Source organism: Protopterus annectens, chromosome 1.part2, assembly GCF_019279795.1.
Source record: "Protopterus annectens isolate FY-2018-M chromosome 1.part2, PAN1.0, whole genome shotgun sequence".
NCBI classification, from domain to species: Eukaryota; Metazoa; Chordata; order Ceratodontiformes; family Protopteridae; genus Protopterus; species Protopterus annectens.
In genome coordinates this window covers 1,058,091,643-1,058,119,512 of record NC_056727.1, presented here as the reverse complement: position 1 = coordinate 1,058,119,512, position 27,870 = coordinate 1,058,091,643, and positions in this window count along the sequence as shown.

Sequence of the window (27,870 nt, the reverse complement as noted above, 5' to 3'; positions counted from 1 at the left end):
TTTCCCTTGCAAGAACCCAATTAGAAATGTAAATCAGCACAACAGTTAAATATACAGCACCAGCAAATGGGGATTCCATCTGATCAACCCTTGCCTTCTCCAGCATATGTCATCCCTTAACTCATCAACCTGAATGTTTGGATGGAGATGAGGGATGCAAAAAGACTTGGATGTCTTGAAATGTATACCATAAAGAAGAGAAGAGAAGAGGAGCAAAAAGAGAAGAGATGAGAAGAGAAGGGAAGAGAAGAGAAGGGAAGAGAAGAGAGGAGAAGGGAAGAGAGGAGAAGAGAAGAGAAGAGAAGAGAAGGGAAGAGAAGAGAAGAGAAGAGAAGAGAAGAGAAGGGAAGAGAGGAGAAGAGAAGAGAAGGGAAGGGAAGAGAAGAGAAGAGAAGGGAAGGGAAGAGAGGAGAAGAGAAGAGAAGGGAAGGGAAGAGAAGAGAAGGGAAGAGAAGGGAAGAGAAGAGAAGGGAAGAGAAGAGAAGAGAAGAGAAGAGAAGAGAAGTGAGAAAAGAGAAGAGAAGAAGAGAGAAGAGAGCAGAAGAAAAGGGAAGAGAAGAGAAGAGAGGAGAAGATAAGAGAAGAGAGGGAAGAGAAGGGAAGAGAAGAGAAGGAAGAGAGAGAAGAGAAGAGAAGGAAGAGAAGAGAAGAGAAGGAAGAGAAGAGAGGAGAAGATAAGAGAAGAGAGGGAAGAGAGCAGAAGAGAAGAGAAGGGAAGAGGAGAAGAGAAGAGAAGAGAGCAGAAGAAAAGAGAAGAGAAGAGAAGAGAAGGGAAGAGAGAAGAGAAGAGAAGAGAAGGAAGAGAAGAGAAGAGAAGAGAAGAGAAGGGAAGAGAAGGAGAAGAGAAGAGAAGAGAAGGGAAGAGAAGGGAAGAGAAGAGAAGAGAAGGGAAGAGATGAGAAGAGAGGAGAAGAGAAGAGAAGGGAAGAGAAGAGAAGAGAAGAGAAGAGAAGAGAAGAGAAGAGAAGAGAAGAGAAGAGAAGAGAAGAGAAGAGAAGAGAAGAGAAGAGAAGGGAAGAGAAGGGTAGTCAAGAGAAGAGAAGAGAAGAAAAGAGAAGAGAAGAGAAGGGAAGGGAAGGAGAAGAGAGGAGAAGATATGTGTGAAATAATTAGAATAGTTGGCTCTGAAGACTTACTCCAAAGGACCACTAACAGGAGTATGTTGAGTAGCTGAGCAATTGTTTGAGCTCAGTGCAGTTAAGACAGTGTCCATATACAGCTCAACATTGCAACTGGTCAGCAAAATAAACAATGTCTATGACTCCTGAAATTTCTTCAAGCATCAGCAGTACCTCAGATAAGAAGTACAGGTTTTGGGGTGGAAAGTAAGTTGTTGTGATCACTAAGGGCTTAGTGAATGAGGCTTTCTCATTCAGCTTTGAAAAGAAGCAAGATGTGTGTCTGGTTTGTGAAGTGCTACACTCTGTTACAAGGGAATGAAGGTACTATGAGCCAATATATGTACACAACAAAAAGAGAAAATAGTTGGGAAAAAAAATCAGGCAGTAGTGTTAAAGGTAGTTGCTGTTATGGTAAGACTGGTGCAGCTTCTTAACTTTGAATCAATAAGATAGAATTATCTCTTTTCCTAATTTCTCTGAACAAGAACTGATTTACATTGCTAAAAATGGTACCATATCCTGAATTTGCAGGAAACAGGAGAGTCAACTGATATGTTGACAGATCTTAAAAGAGGGAGTGAGCAACATATCAATGTGTAACACAGAAAGAACTAGAGCTGATGAAGTGGTGAACTATAGCTTCTAAAGGCACAGCATGTAGGTGGGGGAATCTATACAAAGGTCTTTACATTTGGATGATGTCAGTAACAGAAATGTCAATTCAGTAAAAAGTACTGTCGGGAATACATTGTATGCCTAAATAAATAATGCAATACATAAATACTAATAAATGACTGCAATGTCAAAGCCAAGAAGTTCCTGCAATTCATAAAGCTATGGTGGGTTAGAAGTTTAGGACTTCTACAAAACACATTAGGTAAACTAATTGAGATTTGTCAGACCATATTGCTCTTTAACAATTATAGAAGTAAAAATGTGTATATAAATATGGCTAGATCTGAACTAGAAGAGAAGGGTACAATGTGACATGTATGACAGCAGGAACTGGGAAGTAGAACAACTTAGTTCTACAGAGAAAGAGTGACTGGTTCCCTGTACTCATTACTAGGCAGAGTAGTAGAGCACAGATGAATGGGATTCAAGGGTTCCAGAGATAGAAGAAAAGATGTTGTGCATAGAATGTGCACCTCCCTGATGCCTCTTCACTTTGCTCTGATTTTGAGTTTTTTTTTTTTACATCCATATCTTGCTAATATAACAATTTGGCTGAAATCGTAAACCCAGTTGTAATCATCTATGCAATGTATGGTATGAATTATGTACACATAGCATTTTTTCATGTGGGGTGGTACATGCTTGTGTCTCTTTCTTTACCTGTTGTCTCAAGAGTAAATGTTATGGTTGCATCTGAGCAAAATCTGGGTGGTACAGTCTGATATTAACACTTCTGTTGGAGTAGCTACAGTAAATGAATACTCCAGAAATTGTCACAAGACATGGCACTGAAGAAGGTTAACGTTCTTCTCTGTGGAACCACAATTTCAGAAAGTTATCAAAGAAAAATGCTTTAGAGCTGCCATCAGACTAGATAACAATTTACTTATTTGTTGAAATGAGTAACATTTTAAGGAAAACAATCAGAAATAACAGAGAACAACTGTGCAAATGAAACAACTCATTTTGACATAGTCAAATATTTCAAATGAAAATTCCAGAACAGCCTTGGTCCATACAGTTAAAAAAGTGTCCATGGACATTTTAAAAATTCCATTTTGTGTGTATGGGGATGGAACTATCTAGGAAGGCTCTGGTGCTACTGAATGCTATTAGTGTTTTAATAGGGATACTCACAGGATTCACAAACCTTAGTCATTTTACAGTAAACAGTTTTGTCCAATGAGTGGCCACATGCAGAGTGTGTGAGATTCAGAGACACATGTGGCGTGATGAGTGCTTCTCGGCAAAGCAGGATGTGGTGCATGTTAATGGCTATATAAACTGATGGTGATGAGCAACCTTATTAAATGAGTGGTAACATGTATGCAAACTAAGTAAACCAAGATGGTGGAGTGATTCAGAAATGTATAAAGAATATGACATGTGACTGAGCATCAGAAATATGTTAGGGATTGCTGCAGAATTAATGTGTGCATGTAAGAATCTGTTATTGCCACTATGAGCCATTTTAATGTCATCACCTCCTAAGATGCCATATTATCTAACCCTACTTAACATTTCATGGACTGCATGACTCCATGACACCAGGAGTGTGGACTGGTACCATGTGGATAGAGGCACCATGCAGGACCTAATAGACATGTGTCAGCTTCATGTGCAGACCCACGCCATTCAAGGATTACCTGTCCCACTATATATCAAGTATGTGTGGAATTATATATATATATATATATATATATATATATATATATATATACATATATGTATGCAACAGGGATCTTTCAAAAACCAGCAGTGGACATAGTATGGGGTACCTCAGGCATATGCTTTGGAAATACTTCATCAATTCCTTGATGCCGTACTGCAATATTGAGGGTGGGGTTATATGTAATTTCCACATATGGAGGAGACACTAAACATCATACAGAACGTCTAAGATACAGATCATTTTGCTGAGCTGCTGGGGACCATAGCCTGCACACATATTGAAATAAAGGTACCACCCGGTGACCTGGAAAGAAGGTATTTGAACTATAAAGGTTATCACTGCATTAATTGCTTGGTAGTATGTAATGCACAAGGGTTTGTCTACAATCTGTCTTCAGGACACTCAGGCAGTTACCATGACTTCCACATATGGTATGTGTGTGGCCTTTATCAATGACTTGTTGGGGTGTCTTTCCCAAAGGGCACCTTATTGATGATGCTGGATATGCCCTGGAGCCCTAGTTGGTGACAATAATTATAAATCCACAGACTGAAACAGACCAGGGATACAACTATGCCCTATTGAAAAAAAAAAAAACAGGGTTATTGTTGAGTCTGTTTGTTCAGAATGCTGAAATCAAACTTTTACTGCCTGAATATTTCAGCTGGTGCCCTTCATTATGACCTTGTCACATACGCTAAAATGTTTTCAGTATGTGCAATGTTACACAATACCACTTAGAAGATGTTTACAGTGGAATGCTGTGGACGGATGGGGCAATTGCAGGGCATCACACAAGGCAGTGGAGGCTGAGCTTGATGAGAGGTCATTGGAAGAAACAGCAACAGGGGATGGACATGCTAGATGGAGTCAGACAAAGTATTCCATGACACTGCAGCAGGCAATGGTTTGCATATAGATTTTTTCCATAGCACAGCATACATACTACAACAAATGTGATGCATGCAAATATAGCTCCAGCATGTGCTTTCCATGCGTGGGCTGGCCACACTGTGCAACAGATATAGGACACCCAAGTAACAAAGTATAAAGGACAGGGCACAAGCATTATCATTTGCACAAGTGGGAAGTGGACACAGGTGTACAATGTCTTAATATCTTTCACAATGAAATGTGTGAGTGCAGAAGACAATGAAAAGTAAGAAAGTATCACAAGTATTATTTGGTTTTGAAGGGGAATTATTGCAGAAAGCTTTGTGAAGAGCCAGAGTCACTGTGTGTCTAAGTGTGCAAAGACTAGGGACTGTGTAGGTATGTCTGTGTGTGTGTGTGTGTGTGTGTGTGTGTGTGTGTGTGTGTGTGTGTGTGTGTGTGTGTGTGTGTGTATGTGTGTGCGTGTGCGTGTGTGTGTGTGTGTGTGTGTGTGTGTGTGTGTGTGTGTGTGTGTGTGTGTGTGTGTGTGTGTGTGTGAACTCAATCTTAGAAGTAGATGCCACTCTGTGGATTGCTCTACTGAACAGGTACAGGACGCATGGTAGGTGGTGGAGCATCTTGTACATGTCCCTCCCATGAAAGCAACTTCTAATAGGAATTGAATGAGTTGTGCCAATGCCCTGGCTTGATGATGGTCTGCTGCATGACTGTCAATGTCATCTGCTACCACTCATGCCTCTGCAAAGACTGGTATGACCCTGGGATTAACTTCTCCTGGTCATAGTCACACTCAGTACAGAAGTAGCTGTGATAGTGCTTGCACTGATTGACCATGATCTAGGGTGAATATTACCATGATAGCCACTATCTATGTGGGTAATGATGACATGTCTTCATGGATGATCTTTGACACATAACATGTGAACATGAGAGGACATGGCTTGTGCTAGTATGTGAGTGAGTCTACTGAAACTGTCACAAAAAATATATATATATTCTTTCTTGACCTGCTCTTACTTAACTATCTTACTCTTCTACCTTATTACCTTAATTTGCTGTTCTGTGTGCTTTTAAGTGTTCAAGTGGTCTTATTCTGCACTTGGTGCCTCCATTTTGAATTTTCATAACTTAGTGCTCTCTGCACTTGTTTTTTGTCATTTTTAACTTATCTGCATTTATTTAAACTGTATTTGCCTTAAACGTACTGCTCTCTGCACTTGTTTTTTGTTATTTTTAACTTATCTGCATTTATTTAAACTGTATTTGCCTTAATATTGCTACACACTCAAGTCTGCTAGCTTGTACTACATTTAAAGTGTTTTTGCTACTGTTTTAACTGCTTTTCTGCAAAAAAAAAAAAAACAAAAGTTCTAAGCTTGTTTCATGCCTTTCCTGTAACTAGTCTAGTCCAGATACAGATCTGCTGTGTCCAGGACTATTTTGTAAGTTTCTGAGCCCCCACCAGAACTTTCTGTGTTGGAGGGAAGCCTTCTAGCTTATTAGTGGGAGTGGTAGGCACTAGGTAGCCTATCTACCACAAGAGGAGTATATTATGGCCCAGAAACTGTTTTTTATTGGCAGTTTGGGCAGTTTTTCCATTTGTTTCAACTCTCTGGTTTAAAAGCCTGGGTTTGCATTTGTTTAAGCTCCACGGATCCAGCTTTGGCATCCTGCAGACTACGAGAGCAACAGGAAGGAGAAAGAAATACTCTAAGTGCCTCCATTTTGATTTTTTTCATAATTTACTGCTCTCTGCCTTGTTTTTGTCATTTTTAATTTATCTGCATTTATTTAAACTGTATTTGCTTTATTATTGCTACACCCTCAAGTGTACTAGCTTGTATTGCATTTAAAGTGATTTTGCTACTGTTTTAACTGCTTTTCTGTAAAAAAAAAAAAACAAAAGTTCATAGGTTCATCGGTAGGTACTAGGCTATTGGCCCTAGGGCCTATATAAGCCTAGCCATAATGATTCCCTTGCTATTGCTTCCCTCAAATATTTACTTCTCTGGATCCCTGTCTAGTAGGCTACTGATGTGATCCCCGGTATGAATTTCCTATCTCCCATCCAATCATCAAGATTTCTTTTGAAGTGTGCCAATGAGGCACTCTGCCTGACATGTATGGGCAGCCTATTCCAGAGTATAGGGAGTCTCTGGGTCAGGAACCTATCCTTACAGCATGTTTTATTCATCGTGATGACAAGGTTAAGATCCCTGGAGCATGTGGCTCAGAGGGATTGGAATTACTTTAAGTGTAGCATGTCCAACAACTCTGGGTTTGACATGGCCTTGTATGTTAGGCATAGATTGCCTTTGAGTAGACGATATGCGACAGAGTATAGCTGAAGTTTCTGTGATTCTTTTCGTGAGGTATTTCTGTGGCCTTTCTAGTTGTTGCAGATGTCTTGTGAGGAACATACCAAATGGGGCAATGTATTCTATAATGGGTCTAATGAGGGATGAGTACAGAGGGACAATGACCTCCTTTTTTCTGGATGAAAAGCCCTTAGTGATGAGGTGTGCCACATAGAAGGATTTTCTAACTGTTGTGGCTATGTGGTTATCAAAGGTGAGACCACTGTCCACCTGTGTCCCTAGGTCTCTTATCACATTTTCCTTGTTTAGTGTACTGCCACCTATGTGGTAGTTCACAGGTACTTTGTTTTTCCCAAAGGGGTAACTATACGTTTTTTGACATTTAGCTTGAGCCCATGGCTCTGGCACTAAGCATCTGTTTCGGTAAGGCCCTTTTGCAGTATATCCACATCATTTGGGGATTTAGTAATGGCTCCAAGCTTGCAGTCATGTGAGAACTTTGTAAGCCAGAGTTCCTTAGTGTTGGCCTGTACTTCAGAGAAGTAGATGCCAAACAAGAGTGGTCCCAGGACTGAACCCTGCAGTATACCACTTGTCACTTGTCTGGAGCTGGATTTGGAGTCGGCTACTTTTACAGTGTGTGCTCATAGGATTCAGCAGTTGAACTTCCACTTTCCATTTGCATGGGTGTCATGGAAATTTGTTACTTCTGACTTGAGAAAAATGAAGTTGGCTTTGGAGAAGTTTTTTACGGAGGTTTCCTTAAAGGAGGGTGGGGGTGGGATGTGGATGTCAAGAGTGATTAGCTTATGGTCTGATCAGATCAATGTGGGGGTGACCACTGGTGTGGACCATAGATCTTCCATGTTGGTAATGACCAGGTCTAGAATATTGGTACCCCTGGTGGGACTATGAATTAGTTGCTTTAGGGTGTTGGAATTTATGAATTCCAAGAATTGTTGGGCAAAGGTGTTGGTACAGGAGTAGTTTTCCCAGTTTATTGCAGGGTAGTTGAAATCACCTAGTATTAGGGTGCTTGGTTGTACCTTAATATTTTCCAGTATGTTTAGAAAGATGTAGTGAGAATCTTGGGGCATGGTGGGGGATCTGTACCAAGCTACAATTTGGATTGCAGTCTTACCTAGTGTTAGTTGCACCTGGAGAATTTCAGATGCATTGTGTTGGGCAACCAGCCTGGAGGTGTGAATATCCTTGGTGAATATGGACACTCCTCCACCTTTAGTGTTTTCCCACCTTTCCTGCAACTGGTCTAGTCCAGATACAGACTTGCTGTATCCTGGACTGTTTTGTAAGTTTCTGAGCCCCCAGAACATTCTGTGTTGGAGGCAAGCCCTCTATCTTATCTGTGGGAGTGGAAAGCACTAGGTAGCCTATCAATCACAAGAGGAGTGGTTTCTGGACCAGAAATTGTAGTTTATTGGCTGTTCGGGCAGTTTTTTCCATCTCTTTCAACTTTCTGGTTTAAAAGCCCATGTTTACTTGGATTTATGCTTGTTTAAGCTCCACAGATCCAGTTTTGGCCTCTTGCAGACTAGAACTGTTTTGTAAGTTTGAGACCCCCAGACCTTTCTGTGTCAGAGGGAAGCCTTCTAGCTGATCAGTGGGAGTGGTAAGCACAAGGTAGCCCATCTTCCACAAGAGGAGTGGTTTCTGGCACAGACATTGTAGTTTATTGGCCGTTTGAGCAGTTTTTCCATCTCTTTCAACTTTCTGGTCTAAAAGCTCATGTGTACATGGGTTTGCACTTGTTTAAGCTCCGCGGATCCAGTTTTGGTATCCTGCAGACTACAAGAGCAACAAAAAGAAGAAAAGACATACTCTAAGTGCCTCTATTTTGATTTTTTCATAATTTGCTGCTCCCTGCACTTGTTGTGGTCATTTTTTAATTTATCTTCATTTATTTAAACTATATTTGCCTTAATATTGCTATACACTCAAGTGTGCTAGCTTGTTCTGCATTTAAAGTGTTTTTGCTACTGTTTTAACTCCTTTTCTGCAAAACAAAAAAAAAAAGAAAAAAGTTCTAACCTTGTTTCCCACCTTTCTTGTAACTAGTCTAGTCAAGATACAGATTTGCTGTATGCAGGACTGTTTTGTAAGTTTCTGTGCCCCCCAGACCTTTCTGTGTTTGAGGGAAGCCTTCTAGCTTATGAGTGGGAGTGGTAAGCACTAGGTTTAGCCTATTTACCAAAAGAGGAGTGGTTTCTGGTCCAGAAATTGTAGTTATTGACTGTGTGGGCATTTTTTTCCCATCCCTTTCAACTTTCTGGTTTAAAAGCCTGTGTTTGCGCAGCGTGCGGTGGTGCTCAGCTGAGGTAAACTATTACCAGTGCCAGAAAGTTTGCTTTTCAATTTTCCTCCATAGAATGCACTTGTTCTTTTACTTCTTGCACTTCAATTAGCATAATTGGCTAGCACTGTAACAGGCTTTTGTAGCATTTATTGTAGCACACTTAGGTGATATCAGCACTAGCTGCTTCTACGTAGTAACATCAACAGTACTTATTTTTATTTATTTATTTATTTTATTTAACATTTGTTGACCGGGAAAGTCCGACTAGGTTCCACAGATCCTGTTTTCAGCGGAGGCCCAGGGAGAAATGCTCCAGAATTAGTTATGATCACCCTTCCTGGTATGATTGTAGAGCAATTTCCTGATAACTTGGTGCACTTGGGAATTCTGAGATGGTGTGGCAACTGTCTAATGTACACAGACAACCCTCTCCTCATACCTCCCAACACTCATACCTATGAGAAATGCACATATATCACCAAAATGAAAGCAGTGCAAGCTCCATCCAAGACCAGACTAGCTGGTTAAGAGGAGAAGGTCAACACCTGCATCTCACTACATAGAACACACAGCCCTCCAAAACACCAGCCATCACAACCCACACATAGAAACACAAACCATGCACCCAGCTTCGTGGAGGCGCTCAATAAAAATTTACCCAAACAACAGAGACCCCCAAGTCAGAAATGCACTCGACCACCACAACACAACACCAGCCCCAGAACACAAAGCTCACCACCACCGTGTGGCTGTCAACCCAAGTCCTTAAAGCAAAACACTTTGCCCAATGTACTAATCATAGTAGCTCAGTTGTGAGGCACACTGATGTCCCACTCAGTAGGTTGAACAAGGAGAAGGTGACAGTCAGTTGTCTATCAGGTGCCAGGCTCCGCCACATAGCACATGCACTCAGGTCACTCCACAACAAGTACAAATATGACTTAGTCATTGTCCATGTGGGTGTGAATGCCCTGAGACATACCTTCCTGGACTACATGAAAAGAGATATGATGGAACTCTCTGATTATGTGGCCCAGGCAGGTATGACCCTAGCCCTGAGCAGTATTCTAGTCACCCAGAATGATACCACAATATGAGCGGAAAATGATTGACATCAACGATTGGCTAAGTTTCTGGGGTCATTCTAAAGGGATCCAGTATCTGTCTGTCTGGAAAAACATGATCGACAGATCTCGATGCTTTGCCAGAGATGGCCTGCATCTGTCACCCCGGGATTTCTGGTACTGGCTAAGGCTCTTGTCAACCCTATAGTGCCTTTTTTTAGGCAGTGTTTCAAAGACCAAAATTCCACCATAACAGCTACAAACAAATGGAATCTGAGGGTCATGCTGCTCAATGCTAGAAGTCTAAATCTCAAGATACACTCGCTCAAAACTCTCCTCAAAATGGAGAATGTCAACATCTGTGCCATAACGGAGACCTGGCTTAAAGAGGCAGAAAGCAACCCTGTGCTCTCAGGCTACAACTCATTCCATACCTTTAAGCCCCTGAATGTGTCTGGAAGCTCCAAAGGCAGTGGTATCTCCATATTCTTAAAAGATACACACACCTGTAGACTGGTAGCCCAGCATGAAGCATCCAAGATACTTCAGGTACAACTAACACTGGGTAAGATGGTGATACAAGTCATAGCCTGCTACAGAACCCCAAACATGTCCCTAGACTCACACGCCAACTTCCTAAGCACCCTAGAATATATCAAAGTCCAACACAATACTTTCATACTGGGTGACTTCAACTACCCTTCCATCAACTGGAAAAAACATTCAAGTACCAATATACAGGCCCAATGCTTTCTGGAATTTATAATTTCCAATGCCCTGGACCAGCTCATTCTGTCCCCCACTAGAGGAACAACATCCTCGACCTGGTTATCACCAACATGGGAGACAGCTGCTCCACACCTATAGTCAGTTCCTCTCTGGTTAAATCTGACCACAAATTGATCACCATGGAAATCTCATCTCACCTATACCCCCCTAAGGTGACCACCATGAAAAACTTCTCTAAACCAAATTTGGCTCCTAAAAACAGAGGTGGCTAACTTCTTGGCACCCATGCCAATGGAAAATAGCTGCATGACTGCTGAATCACACACCAATGCACTGTACGAGCACGTACACAAATGCATGGACCTTGCCATACCAAACAGAACTAAGATGGTCTCCTCCAAAAAAGGAAGCCAATCTGGTCATCCCCAGCCATCAATAAACTCTACAACAGTAGGAAGAAACTGTTACAGAAAAATAATTAAGTCACAAGACTGGAAACCCCCCCTTATCAGTCTCAACAAAAAGTTGAGATCCCTTATCAAATCCTCTAAAGCCAGCTATGAAGGCAGAATTGCAGCTGACACCAAAAACAACCACAAAGCCTTCTATAGCTATATCAAAAACCTCAAAGGCAACACCCAGATTTGCTCTGAGTTATTGCACTATGGCAACTCCTATACTGAGCCAACAGATATAGCCAGCATACTGGCCGACAGATTCAGTGCCAACTTTACCCCTTTCTCCCCCCAAGGGCCCTATCATAATACCAGATGAAAGCCTGCTACCCACCATTTCTGTGGCACAGGTAAAACCTGCATTGTCCAAAGCCAAGAATACAGTGTCCATGGGACTTGATGATATCCTTGGTTGTGTCCTACATGAGCTAAAAAACAAAACTGGCACCACATCTGTGTGCCATGTTCAATCACAGCCTTACCTCAGGCTATGTCCCTAATGAATGGTGCACTGCTACAGTCATCCCACTCCATAAAGGGGGAGCAACTACAGACCCTGGGAACTATCGCCTCATTAGCCTGACAAGCCTGGTATGCAAAGCTATGAAACGCATCATCATGACCTGCTTAACAAAGATATAAGCAATCTCCAAACTCTTGACCCCACACAGTTTGGCTTTGTCAAAGGGAGATCCTGCCTGCTGAACCTGGTTGACTTCTTCAAGGTAGTCACCAAGGCTGTGGATGAGGGTAAGGCTGCACATACAACCTACCTCAACCTGGCCAAGGCCTTTAATACCATTCCCCACTAAGGTATCACTGATAAACTCATAAAACTAGGCATCAATCCTTACATCACTAGGTGGGCTGCTAACTGGCTCACAGACAGGACCCACAGAGTGAAAGTTGCGAATTCCAAGTCAGACTGTCAATCAGTCACAAATGGGGTCCCACAGGTCTCAGTCCTGGGCCCTCTCCTGTTTGGCATCTAATTCTCAGAAGTCCAGGCCAACACAGAACAAATCTGACTGATGAAGTTCACTGATGACTGCAAGCTAGGAGTCATTATCAACTCCCCAAGTGATGCAGATATCCTACAAAAGGGCCTCTCTGAGACCAGTGGCTGGTGTCGGAACCATGGACTGAAGCTTAATGCCAAAAAATGTGTTATCATTCCCTTTGGAAAAAAAATCAGTTCCCACAAATGATCACATTGATGGGAGCTCACTGAACACTGAAGGGGCCATAAGAGATCTGGGCACCCAGGTCGACAGCCACCTCACCTTCGACCACCACATTGCCACTGTGGTCAGAAAGTCCTTCTATGTGGCACATCTTATAACCAAAGGTTTCACATCCAGGAAGAAAGAGGTCATTATCCCTAATTACTCATCCCTAATTAGACCAATCATTGAATATAATGCCCCATTTGGTATGTACCTGAATAGACACCTACAACAGCTGGAAAGGCCAAAAAAGTACCTCACAAAAAGGATCCGAGGCCTTAAACACATGTCCTACATGGACATACTCAAGAAACTTCAGCTGTTCTCAGTCTCTTATCATCTACTTAGAGGTGACCTCTGCTTGACTTACAAAGCCATGTCTGACCCAGCCCTACTTGAAATGCTACACCTAAAGAAATCTCAATCCGCCCCGGGCACAAGGTACAAAGATTACAACCTCATTACCACAATTAACAGACCATGCTGGAGGGAGAAGTTGATCTCCCAAAGACTGCCCATACTCTGGAATAAGATTTCAATTCATTTCAAGCAGAGCACCTCACTGGCCCTCTTTGAGAGAAATCTTGATGAGTGGATTGTTAACAGAATGTTCACTCCAGGGATCATTCCAGTTGCACTACTTGATAAGGGCACTGTGAACTAACATCAGGTGGCATTGTGCCTGGGCTTTTTTTGGGGGGATAGGCTTGTAAAGGCTCAAAGGCCATTAGTCTAATACTCACCTATGAACCTAGAAACCTATGAACATGTGGAACATGCATTCCCAGAGGTCATTCCTCACACCCAGTTTTATCTTTTCTTTTTTAGAAATGACTGTGACTCTACAAACTTGTGCCTCCACAGTGACCAGCATTTATGTTTGGTCATGACCATAGACACAGCTACTTCAGGAGGATAGCAGCATCTATGTCTCCAATAAGCACTACTATTCCCCCTGTGTGTACACACCTCCACCCTATGTGACTTGGGGTAGACATTGATGACTGCTCTGTGGGGGATGTAGCACTACTTTGACTATAAGATCTCCTGTAACCTATCGCCCTGTCTGGTGGGTGTCTTTTGGGCAGCCACAGGTATGGATGCTGTGGCCATGGAGTGCAAAGGTTACAGAGGCTGTGGACCATGGTCAACCTGTGTACACTGCTTATCATGACATGGAAAAAGTTTGGGTTCTATTCTCCACACTGGAGTTATTAAAAAATTAGATAAACTTAATGTAAACCCCTTATATTTTCCACTGAATTGTAAATTGGCTATTGAACTGATCCCTGGAGTGTTAATGTTGATGGTATACTCTCTGAATGCAAAATTAAAATGAAAGGTGTGACACAGGTATCCATGCAAGCTTTCTCCTGTTTGATATTTACTTTGCAGATATTCAAGCCGATATTGCAGAAGTGGAGTTGACCAAGTTTGCTGATGAAATCAGACTGGGTACTGTTATATGTCCTCTACTGATATTAAACAGCTCCAACTAGAGTTGTAATATGCACATATCTAGTCCACAGAAAATTGTCTTGAATTAAATGCAAAAATGTACAATGTATTAGAGTTCAGAAAAAATTGTTCCCACTTCATATGTTATAAATGATATTCCTAAAAATTGGACTTTCTCTCCATAACTGCAAATGTTTACAGTAAATCAAATGGTAACCATAAATTGCTTTTGGGAAACCAATCCTGTTACCATTCTTTTGCACAATCAGTAGTTATAACTTGCCAGACTTGAACACCTGCCTGTCTGAGTTCATAGTTTATAGAACTCTATATATGTACATTATCAGACTCAAACCCTTGCCTAGTTAGGTCCACATGCCATAGAACTGATTATTAACTGCTGGTGACACACAGGAAATCTTAAGTAGAGTTGATAGTGAGCATATAATTTTAGGGATGACTAAAGTATTGTTTATGAATGTTCATGTGTCCCTTAAAATGTAGTATGATGGATCAATATCATGTAGCCATGCTAGTCTGCATTCATATTGCCATGTGTTGAATAAACCAGCTGTGTCTGTGATTATGGTGATACACACATACATTACTCTATTTGAACCCCTGCCTATTTAGGTATATACTTTACAGAGATGTGTACTACCTGCTAATGCCACAGGAAAAGTTTTATTAGATGTGTGAGACAGAACACATTTAAAGGGGTGACTTCATCTATGTGTTTCAAAGCAGATGTTTGGCCTAAAGACAATTGGAATTGTTGGTGGAAGTCTCTCCCCAAGTAAATGTTTCTCATGAATGGATGTTTATAGACAAGATTAATGAGGTAGGCTAGTCCTATCACCATTATTGCACACACATACTAGTTAGTAACTGCAAAATGTAAATGTGTGCTTCTTTAAGTATACAAACTAGAAAGTATTGTATTAACTGCCATAGTCTTACTGCAAGTGTGAGACAGAACACATTTGAAGAAATGACATCAACTGTGTATTGCAAAGCAGATGTTTGGCTTAAAATGGATTGAAATTGTAAGTGGAGCCCTCTCCCCTGTACATATGTTTCTCATTAGTGGAAGTACACACAAAGACCAGTTTGATAAGCCAGGTCTCCCTAAAACTAGAGTCACATACACTAGTGACACTAGTTGATCACTGCTGGCTTTGAACATCTCCCTAAGTTCAGAGTCTAGAGATCTATGTATAGTTGATTATGCCACAAGAAAATACAAGTGTGAGAACACAGTTGAAGGATGACATCATCATTTTGTTGCAAGGTAAATGTTTGAATTAAAAGAGTTGTTAGAGCCTTTCTCCCCTTAAACATTTCTACTGAGTGGAAGTATTCACAGCAGATCAATCAGTTTTACATAACACTAGAATCACAGACCTTCATACCAGTCATTATTGGATTTGAACACCTGGCTATCCAAGTTCACAATTTACAGAACTGTGTGTTAGCTGATCATGCCACAGGAGAAGTCATACCACCAGTCTAAGAAAGAACACATTTGAAAGGATGGCATCATCATTGTGCTGCAAGGCAAATAGTTGTCTTAAATGTGAGTGACAGAGTTGCGCGGACCCTCTCCCCATGTAAATGTTTCCACTGAGTGAATGTATACATGCCAGATCTGTCTGTAGAGCCAGTCCTACCTAGCACAAGAGTCACACACATTCTCATTAGTTAATTAGTGTTAAATCTGAACACCTGTGTATCTAAATCCACACTCTACAAAACATCATATCAACTGTCTGTGCCACAGGATAAATCTTGTTTCAAGTATCAGATAGCAAATAGTTGTAGTTTAAGACATATGTTTGTGTGAATGGATACTGCATTGTGATACAGTCAAAAACTTAATGCGCAGATCACAGCTTACTACATACAGTAGGAATAAGTCATACATCACATTATTTTGTAGACAATATTGTGTCATATTGTGTCATAAATGATATTTATGTGTGTCACATTAAAGTATATTGATCAGTAATAAGATGGCTGATACCTAGAGTTGCCAAACAGTGGAGACCCATGCATTCCTGACTATTCATATCAAGATCATTGAATTACATTTTTGATTTATTTTGTGGATCATTGACAAGACTTTGTGGTGTGTGTACATTGTGCAATGTAACTATAAGTCATACAAACAAAGTGTTTAGCACTACATCACACTCATTAATAATATTCTGCAAGTATATATCTATGATATCACTTTATTGGAATAGATATGCGGTGGTGGTGCTGCGGTAGCATTGTCACCTCACAGTATGACGTTGTCCTATTCGATTCTCAGCTAAAGCGTCTTCTGTGTTGAGACATGCATGAATGGGCTTACCTTCGTTGAAGGTTGTGCATCAGAGCTGGCAACTTGGTATGTAAAAATCTACTACCAATCATTAGCAGACTGGAGTTCCGCTGTGGCGACCCCTAACCGGGAAAGTCGAAAGATACAAAATCACTTTATTGGAATACAGTTGGAAGAGTAATATGCCTCAGAATAAAACAGTTTACATTGTGGGGTAAATAGATGAAATTACAGTGAACTCTCTTATCTACAATAAGCCAATAAAACATACATAAGGAATATAAGCCACTGATATATCTTTCTTTCTATCAAACTCACTTTTTTAAAGAGCACTGCTGGCAAGCTCATTTGCATGATCAACACCAAAATATTAGCACATGCATAATTATTTTATACCTTTTTAACTTAGAAGGAAGTAGCAGTGATCTATGGTGCTCCATACCAAGAGATGCACTAAGTAAGTGGCATACTGGTATACTGATTAAAGAATAAACAGGATACTGTTGGGGGGCTAACATATCTGTACAGCAATTCACAGGGGAATAGGTTGGGGGGACTTAACTGATGTTTCACATATTGCAGGATTCCAAAAGCTGATGATCTGCATCCACATTCTTTAGAATAGATCATTATCTGAACATACCACATGGGAAATCACATCTCAGGTAGTAAAACTCACACATTTGAAGGAACAATGAGAAAAATGGGAAGCAAGGGATTATGTGTGCATCAGAATTTATAACAGTAATGTGAAATGAAACATCCCATATGGTGTACATTAAAACCTGGAGCCTGAATAAACATACAAGAACAACTGTCTCCTCATGGTGCTATCAGCATTGCTTTCTGTTGCTCAGTAGAGCTAACCACAGTAGTATGAGGAGTTCAGTATTAATGTGGCTGAGCTAACCACAGTAGTATGAGGAGTACAGTATTAATGTGGCTGAACTAACCACAGTAGTATGAGGAGTACAGTATTAATATAGCTGAATTAACCACAGTAGTATGAAGAGTACAGTATTAATGTGACTGAGCTAACCACAGTAGTATGAGGAGTACAGTATTAATGTGGCTGAGCTAACCACAGTAGTATGAGGAGTATAGTATTAATATGGCCGAGTTAACCACAGTAGTATGAAGAGTACAGTATTAATGTGGCTGAAGGAAAAATGCAGTATTTGCCATAGGATGTGAAGTGTCACTTATCATCAATTACTTTTAGTGTGAGATGCCAAGCGTCACGTAAATGCTGAAGACAGAAATCAATACATTGGTTTATGGGGCACCTGTGGCTATGTGTGCTGTGTATGAATCTCTTTTTGACCATTTTAAAGGTATGAAAAGGGGTTGATAGAACAGTAGTGAAATGAAGAACAAGCAGTGGTTAGGAAATTGGGAGAAGAACAAAGTAAAGGTGGTGGATGGTAGTGGGAGAGCACCATTGGCTATTCACTTCTTTACAAGCTAAGAGTGTATTTCTACAAATAATAAGAGGAACCTAAATATTCACCTCATCAAGGGTGTTTGACAACAACTAATAATCTTGTGTGACCAATTACATCAAATCAAGTGCATCATATACACACATAAGAGCTATGTATGTGGCATACTATTTTGGGTGAAGGGGAAGCTCGAAATCCCATATGATCGAAATTAATTTTTGTGAGATGAAAATTGTGAAATCTTGAATAATTGAATGGGGAATTTTTTCCAGAGTAAGTAAACACTTATCCAACATGCCCTTTTTTCCATTGTAGTGCAATCCCAGAGTTGGTATATATAGATAATTTACATATTTTCTATTAATTGCAATTTGTTTGTCAAGGGACAACTGGCATTGAGGTACAACAATCACCTGCATAGGTTGTCATATACACGCACATATATGCATATATATATATATATATATATATATATATATATATATATATATACACACACACACACACACACACACACACACACACACAAACACACAAACTCACACACACAAACTATATATATATATATATATATATATATATATATATATATATATATATACATATATATATATATATATATATATATATATATATATATACATATACATAAATAGAGAGGGTGAGAGAGAGAGAGATACATACACACCCCAACACACACACACACACACACACACACACACACACACACACACACACATTAGTATAAAGGGTTATTTGCATTTGCATCTGTTGATGCTTTGGTCTGGTGTAAGCAGCGTATTGTGAACATTCATGTGCATTTTTTCTATTTTCTGTTTTCTTGGTATAATCTGAATCTAGCATCAAGACTGATATTTGAGGATCAGTAGCCTCTGACAATTATAGCAGTGATGAACAGGCACAGTTTGGGGTTACAGAGGGTCTATCTGTCACAGAAAGTATGGGTCCTACATCCTTTCCCCATATTCCTGACTCAGTCATTATGCTTACACATACTTATGACAGAGAACTATCTGAGAGTGGACAGGTTGATGCAGACATGGTTGATCAGGGTAGTGTGGTCACCCCAACTGCTGAGGTTGCAGAATCTCACCCTAACCTTTTGAGGGTGAGTTATCACACAGCGGTGTTGGTAAAGGTATGCAGAGGAGGCATGCTTACCAACCTCCCCTGATGCTGGTGTGTCTGCTATCCAACATATGTGCAGGGACATCATGTAGCCCCAGTGAGGTTCCACCAGGGCTTCATAAGAGATAGTCAGAGTAGTGCATGTCATGTATTCTGACATAAGAGACTACATGAACCATGTGTGTGATTACTTTGACCAAATGAATGGCACACTGGACTTCGCAGTGTCTGTTATGGAATTTCTGTCAGGGAAGGGCAGCATTCATGAGCTCAAAACAATGGTACATTGTCAGATGTCAGTTGACATAGCTATGGTCATGCCAGATCCTGCTCCCATAGTGGTACTATGTCAGTGGTGGAGATTTCCACACCCAAATGTGGTCAGCCATGTTTTCCTGTTTGTGGTCATTTATATAGGCATGATAACAGCACATGAGCAAATCATTCATATTCAGGTTATACCACGATTTTAGCCAGGGTCATGGAAGTAACAGTGCAAACTTCCATCAGAAGTTCAACGATGTAGTGGATCATCTAACATGCATGGCTCATACCTAACCAAGATGCTAGGGCATAGTTGAAGAACAAATGCTGGACTGCGTTCTTGCAGACCCACACACAGTGGGTCTATATTATAACAATGAAATCTACAAAGATCGAATGTTATAATATCGACCCTGTAATGTCGAATGCTGAAAACAGCGAAGGTGCAGGACACCAAATTCTTTCCCAGGGAAAGAATTTGGTGGGCCATTGCTGTGGCTTTGCTGTTTTCAGCATTCAATATGTTGGAACGTTATGGGTCAGGTTCAGGTAAGTGTGCGATTGTGTGTAGGTTAGGATTAGGGGGCGGGTTAGGTGAGTTAGGGTCAGGGAGCGGGTCAGGTAAGTGTGCAGTTGTGTGGACGTTAGGGTTAGGGCGTGGGTCAGATAAGTGTGCGATTGTGTGTAGGTTAGGATTAGGGGGTGGGTTAGGTGAGTTAGGGTTAGGGTGTGGGTCACGTAAGTGTGCGGTTGTGTGTAGGTTAGGGTTAGGGGGCGGGTTAGGTGAGTTAGGGTTAGGGCACGGGTGAGGTGAGTGTGCAATAGTTACAGACCTTAGGGTTAGGGTTGGGTTAAGGTAAGTGGATAGCTAGTAGTGTATGTAAAATTTAGTTTAGGTTTAGGTGTAGGATTTTAAGTGTATGTGTGTGGATTGCTGTTTTTTGTGTGTGTTTGTGTTGTGTGTATGTTTCTCGGAATAGCAAATTACTTCCCTGGGAAAAAATTCGCTATTCTGACTGTTCGATATTTTCAGATTTCGGTGTTTAAGGTTCAATATTATAACATTCGATCTTTGTAGATTTCGATGTTATAATATAGACCCAACACAGTATGCCTCATGATGACCGTGATAATTTGCACAGACATCATTCTTCGAAACTGACACTTATTTACATCTGGAAGTAGTGGCCCTGACAGTGCTTTCTTATTCTGACCCTCATCTCTCTTACACACGCACATCCACATTACTACACACACACACACACACACACACACACACACACACACACACACACACACACACACACACACACACTGTGCAAATGATGCTGACTGTGTCCTGCCCTTTGCACAGTTCTGTAACTATGCTTGCCTTTGTCTAATGCACAGACTGACCAGCTAACCGCTTAGTATAATGCCTGTTTTCATTAGGATATGCATTGAATTTCAGTTTGCTTTAGCGTGCTTAAAATCAATACTGTTATTAGTTGTAGTGGTGGTGCTTTCAGTAGAAGTAGTACAGTAATATTACTTATGTATTACTGCTTGTTCATGCCCTGTGCAAATGGTGCTGAGATTATCCTGATCTCTGCTGGGAGGGGGTTGACTTGATCGTCTTGTATCTGATGCACAATATTGAGAAGGCTAAGCAGGTTTTTTGAATAATCCCTTGTTTTCTTCTACTGTTGGATTGCAACTCATCATTTGTGTCTTAACTACTTATCTTTTCATTTGTAGTTATCAGGTTCTATAACTATGCTCAATCACCTATCTATGCAGATGATGGTGACATTGCCTGCCCCCTGTGGGTCTATTTGACATGAGGTTTCTTCAGCTTGATGCACAGGTTGGGAGAATAATACATATGAAGGAAAATAATTTTGTTCTGTTTAAACACTTCAGTGCTGGTTAGGTCTGTATATCCATATCAGTCATATTTATTACTTATGGTATTCTTGTATATATAATCAAAACATTGATTTTACTGAGGTACAGTACATAAACATAGGCAGGCATTGCCTGTTCATTACAGTTTCTTCACTCATCTTTTTTAATCTGCTGACAACATTGTAGTCTGAGGTTGACTATATATGATGCTCTCAGTAGCCAGCAAGTATATGGGTAAGTAAAGGCTAGCAAGTTTATATGCATCACTGTTTTTGTTTATATGTGCTTAGCTCCTTTTCTCTTTGAATTAAGTCATGAGTGTGTGCGCACACACGTGTATGGGTACTACTCATGATTCCTGGACCATCTCTGCCATGAGTGTCCCCAGATGCAGGTTACCCAGTTGACCCCTCATCTGTGTCTGTTTGCCCTGTCTTTGATGCTGGGAACAGTGGTTCCAGTACGGTGTACCCTGCTGCAGCTATTTTCTGAGTATGATTTTTATTTTATTTTTATTTTACATTTGTTGACCGGGTTAGTCTAGCTGGATATATGTCCATTTTCAGTAGAGGCCCGGGGAGATAAGCTCCAAAGTTTGAGATTAATTTAACAATCAGGAAAATAACATGAAAGTAGAAACATAAAACAAAAAGCATTATAACTGTTGTCAAGGTTATAGATTGTAAAAAATACAGTAGTTACAACAAAAAGAGAAAAATAATTTGTGACAAAGATACTGTTACAAATGACATTCAGAACGATTATTAGCATAATGTATTTTTTTTTTTTTTGAAAAAGTAGGAAAGGAGAAATAGATCAGCGGATGTAAATAAGAGGTAGATTTTGGGTTATAAGATATGGGTTTTTAGCTCGGTGGCAAGAGCTAGAGTTAGTCAGGATTAGTGCAGGGGCACATCCATTGTGATTTGAGGTGGAGCTTAAGTCTCTTTTTAAACAGAGCTTTTGAGGGAATAGTAGAAAGTTCAAAGGATAGTAGGTTCCAGTGTTTTCTCACAGTGTTGGAAAAAAGGGAATCACCAGCCTTGTTGTTTGCTTTGTCAATATTTACAAGAAGTTTGTGTGCGGACCTTAGGGATTTTAGGTTGTGGCAGGGGTGGATAAGGGTAGATAGTATAGGTGTTTTGTCAGGTTGATTGAGAATTTGATGGGCTATGGCGAGTTGATTAATTTTAAGTTGCTGTTGAAGTTCAAGCCAGCCAAGTTGCTTTAGATTAGTACAATGGTGGGTTCTGAAAGGGTTACCTGTAGCAAATCTGGCTATGTTGTTGTAGGAGTTTTCTAATTTCAATAGGTTCTTTTTTGACAAGTTAGTGAAAATGGGAGAAGCATAGAGAAGGGGAGATATAAGGTGGGAGTGGGCAATAGTTATTCTAGATTCTGGGGTTAGGAAAGGTTTGATTCTGTAAAGAGAGCCTATTTTTTTATTAATGGTTTTCAGAGTGTTGCTTATATGTGTATCGAAGTTAAGGTTGTTGTCTATGGTGATTCCTAATAGTTTGGTAGTGGGATCTTGTGATATAGTTGTGCCATTTTTAGATGTTATTGTAAAGTCTATAAGTGGAGATTTATTGGAGGGTGTAAAGAGAAGGAGTTTAGTTTTTTTTGGGTTAAGTAGTAGACAACGTTGTGAAAACCATTCTTCTACAGAGTTAAATATGTGTTGTGTAAGGGAGTGAAGATCTGATACAGATGTGGCTGAGCAGATGAGTGTGGAGTCGTCTGCATATTGTATGCATGTAGCTTGAGGAACTACTTGGTGGAGGTCATTGATAAATAAAGAAAATAGGAGGGGACCCAATATGGACCCTTGGGGGACTCCAATGTTGACAGGTAGCTGGGAAGATAGAGTGGAGTTCCAGAGTACTGCTTGATGTCTGTTGTTTAAGTAGGATTTGAACCAGTTAATGGTTTGGGTTTCCAAGGACAAAGATTGAAGAATCTGTATAGGTATTTGGTGGTTGACCATGTCAAAATCTTTGGACAGGTCTAAGAAGAGTGAAGAGGAAAGGGTATTTTGGTTATGATTTTTGTTGATAGTTTCTGTAAAGGAGAGAAGGGCAGTGGTGGTGCTGTGGAAAGGTCTAAAGCCATGTTGGGTATTAGAAAGTAGGTTGTTTTGGAGAAGATGGTCAAGCAGTTGCTTGTGTATACATCTTTCCATGATCTTAGATAAGGGAGAGAGTAAGGCTATAGGGTGATAGTTTGAGATTTCAGTAGAATTTCCACCCTTATGAAGAGGGATAATATGGGAAACTTTCCAAAGTTTAGGGACATGACCTTCAGTGATGGTTCTGTTGATGAGTATGGAAACTGAGTAGGCTATGGATTTGGCACAGTCAATATTCTGGCAGAAATGGTGGGTTCATATTGCAGGATACCAACATGTAGTATATCTAGACATCTGAAACATAACTTTAGCAGGCAAAATACATGCTCTATGATATTTCTAGTCTCTGCAAGTGTATTGTAACCCTGATCAGTGATGTTGTGTGGGTTTCTCATGTGAGTCATGAGCCAAGGTTCAAGTGCATATCCTGCATCCCCATCTAAATCTTCTTGTGGAAAGAGACTGCTTGAAAAACTTAGATACAGTTCACAGGTGTGCAATATGTGGAAGTCATGGAAACTGCCATGGTGTCCTTCACATACACTATAAATAAAACCTTATGCATTAAAAAACACCTGACAATTGATGGAATGATAGAATTTTCTGTTGCTGTATCTCCTTCCAAATTCATCAGATGGAGTTTTTATTTCAATGTCTGTGCAATCTATGGCCCATAGTTCCTCATGAAAAAAGAGCTATGAGATAAAAGTTTTCCAGGGCAGAGATTCTCTCCTCTGGGGTACATTGAAACCATATATGCTCTCCAATATGTTGCAACATTGCACTGAGAAACAGATGGAATATTCTTGAAGTAGAGGCCTGTGATACTCCCCCACTATATCCCTTATGGCTTGCTGAAATGTCTCTGTAGGTAGTACAAGTAACCCTACATATACCTTAGTTTTCCCTGGGTTGGATTCCCATGACTCACACAGGACATATGGTGAGGACAATAGATGCTCGCTATTTGTTTTATAGTATACTGTGTAGTGCTCTGTTATTTCTTTTCCTATAGTCAGTGATGGGTCAAACATGGTCTGATTATCCTATGCCTTCTAGTATGAGGTCTGGCAGCAGCAGCACCACCACCACCTTGTATTAGATCCTTTTGTACATACAGATTTATAATGGCTGCAGAAACCCTTAGCATTTTTCAAACTTTCCCTGTGGCTATATTCTAGCATGTCTTAGAATTCAGAGATAAAGTGAGACTGGTGTGTTAGTGCACTTTTTTATGTTTCTGAATCACTCCAGCGTGATAATTTGCTCCATTAGTATGTACTTTCACTATTTCTTCACTCATTTGCATATTCAGCTGCACTGCTAACTCTTATTTTGCAGCCACCTATGGTACGAAAGGCTGTTTCCTGAATCGTAAATAGCTTGCTCTTTGCTTCTCATTGCACAAACAAGCATAGCATAATATGTAGGCATTCATGAATCCCAGTCGTGGCAATTGCTACAAGCCACATGACTCCTTTTGATGCATTATTTAAAGAAAACATAACAATTCCATATCTTTGGAAGAAAATGTAACCATTGGATGAATATTTAACTTCATAGTTCACGTTTATGAAGAAACGTACCAGATGGAGTGTGGCAGGCTGCAGCATGATAGGCTACAGTTTAATAAAGTGGAGATGAACAAAAAAATGGAACAGTAAAAGTGAAATAAATCTCAGTGGCCTGGTGAGCTTTCTGTCTTATGATAAGAAAGAACATTAAGGACATTGCTGCTAAAGCAGGAGATGGCTTCTTTAATGTATCCTTCTAAAGTACATATATATATATATATATATATATATATATATATATATATATATATATATATATATATATATCTGAGACATGCATTTATTATTATAATGTTAAGATTTTTAAGAAGTGCCATGATGTTTTAAATATTAGTTTTGTTGATTCCATCGAGTACCTCTATACTGGGAAAAACTTTCATTCAACAGCTTGCTAGTGCTATAACTGGGTAATATCAAAAACTGAAAACAGTTAATTTTGTAGATAAAGACTAGAATAAGAAACTTTAATTTGGTACTTCAGAAGTAACTGAAAAATATGCTGAGTTACTAGATTTACTAAGTAACTGGAAAGTTTGCAGATTTAAACTGGCAGAAAAATAATTGCCAAGTGGATGCTGTTATACTAATCATTGTCTACTTACACAGCATCTGAAGCTGATTCAGCACATTAAAATGTTATATTTCTTATACAACTGTCTTGTTATTTTGTCTTGTACATCTGTCTGCAGACAGAAACAAAGCAGGAAATGTAAAACATAATCCATGGAATTCAATAAATTCCATGTAGGCTTTGCACGAAGCCTACACAGTGTTTACATGTTAGCGTGATGAGCAGTAGTGTTAATTGCATATTCATGTTGCTCATCGCACTTACATGAATACAAGCAAGGTTTCGTGGCCAGCGACAGTGGTGTTGCTGCTGCAAAACGGTACACAGCAGCATGATCACATAAACAAGAAGCATTCAAGTTTGCCTATGAGCAAACCTGCCTGGGGGAGATTGCACGGACAGACACATGACTACCAGGGTGAAAATACTCCAATAGCAGCAGTGCTAACACAGTAAAAAAGTGCACTGAGTGCAATGTACACAAAGAATTATTTGTGGAATCAAATAATGGAGGAGGGATAAGTGACAAGGGCAAATACAAGGAAACGTACACTGGGCAGGGAAAGTGTGCTGATGAAAATAGGCACAGACATAAATGATAGGAATGAATAAAGCAGAAGAGGGCATGGTAAATATGTCTTCAAAATAAGATATATCAATGTATGTACACTTCCAAGACAAGTCATTAACATTACATTAAGCACATATGTAGATAGCACAGTACGTACTGCTGTTTATACCTCACGTGTGAGTATATCATGTAGATAGAAACAGGCAAAATCATGGACACATTTAAAATATTATAACCATTAATCTGTGGCATCGACAGACTATAATGAGTGTAACTTATTACACATGCTCTGCAGCAACAGATGTATGCAACTGTAATGATTGCGAGTATTCTATAAGGGAAGCGCTCCACACTTTCTTCAAAAATGACCACTTTTTGGAGGGGCTAAGTGAGACAGTGTTAAACCTAGAGTTGAAATCAGGGGAAATCCTGGCCAGTTGTGAGATTTGCATGACACACAATCCCCACCTGCAAGAATCAAACCCATACCATCAATGTTGTAACTGAGCTGTGTATTTACTGGGTACAACACAGAAAAGTGTATCACACAAGCATCTAGTAGAACACCTAAAGAGGAGTCTGCACTGTCAAATCCTAATGGGTATGCATCCCAAAAAAAATTATTCCATTTGGCTGACCAGATGTGTGGGAGCTCATCGTGCCAAATTTGATACACTTGACTAAAGCATCCCTGGATGACATAGATATTGGCCATACAGATAACAACACATATAAATAGCACCCTATTATGAGCGGATTCCCTACCATTTGCCACATGTAATAGCAATGGATACTGTCTGAAGCATTTGCAATTGATGTGTGAATTAAAAAGCAATCCATTATAATGAATAGTGCAGCTCTATGTGAGAATGATGGCAATGCATCAACTATGCCTATTTGCACAGAAAGTACAGCAGTGCAATGTCAAGTGTCAATAATCAAAGAAGCTGCCGCTGTGATATTGTACACATACCAAACAATACATGGAGCAACCTCTATAAGCACGTATCAAAATTCATCACATGTAACACACAATAATTGTCCCCCTGACATTGCCTGTGAAAATGTTATGCTGACATGAAATCCAAGCATACATCCATATGTGGCCATGTAAACTATCAAGTGGTAATACTGATGCTATGTAGTGGTACGCCTGTGATACAGTTCAATTAAACTATGGCTGTACTTGTGCTACAACTGGATTTCAGGCTGTTTATCAACTCCAAATAAAATGTTTTGTCTAAATCATAGTGAAACTGTTAACACAGTAGTACAACTCTACCTATTTCACACCATTATATTAGTTGTACATCATATGCCTATATTGTTATTAGTGTAAATGTATGGATGAGGACCCTGACACCACTTATGGACACATTACAACTGAGGTGGATGTGGTTCATGCACAACAGTTAATTACACAAATGCTGACAGTCGCACAGTACTGCTGGGGAACAGCTATGTCATCCTTGTGAACAGCAGCACAATAGTGCATACAATGTATTCACCAAGGTTGCAAGTGAATCTCAACATGTCAAATGTTTGAACATATAACAGCATTACAACATGTGGATGAACCCAGATGTTTGTAGCCATGTAATCAGTATGACATAATACTGCTGTATGTCAGATAACATTTCCAGATGCTAGGAATACACATGCACACCTCTGCCATACTACATCTGCCGATGTGACATACCTCTCAAGATATTTCACAGAATGTTCAGATTTTTGCCTAATATTTTCTGTTTATTCCTCATAAAATTTGTAGTTTTCTGGCAAATCATTCAGGAATGAAGTCACTAAATGATATTAGATAATGACAGAAATTTAAGTTCTAGACATCATATCCTTCAGAATATACATAATAATGAAAAACATGTTATTCTAGCAGCTTTCTAAGTTTATAGGAGCAATATTTAAAATCTGTCCCTATTTTTGGGCCTTTGCCTCCTCACTGTTTCTGGCTATGTCCATATTTCTTGCACTGAGAGGTTGAGAGGTATGCACTGTGATGGTTGAACTAGAACTG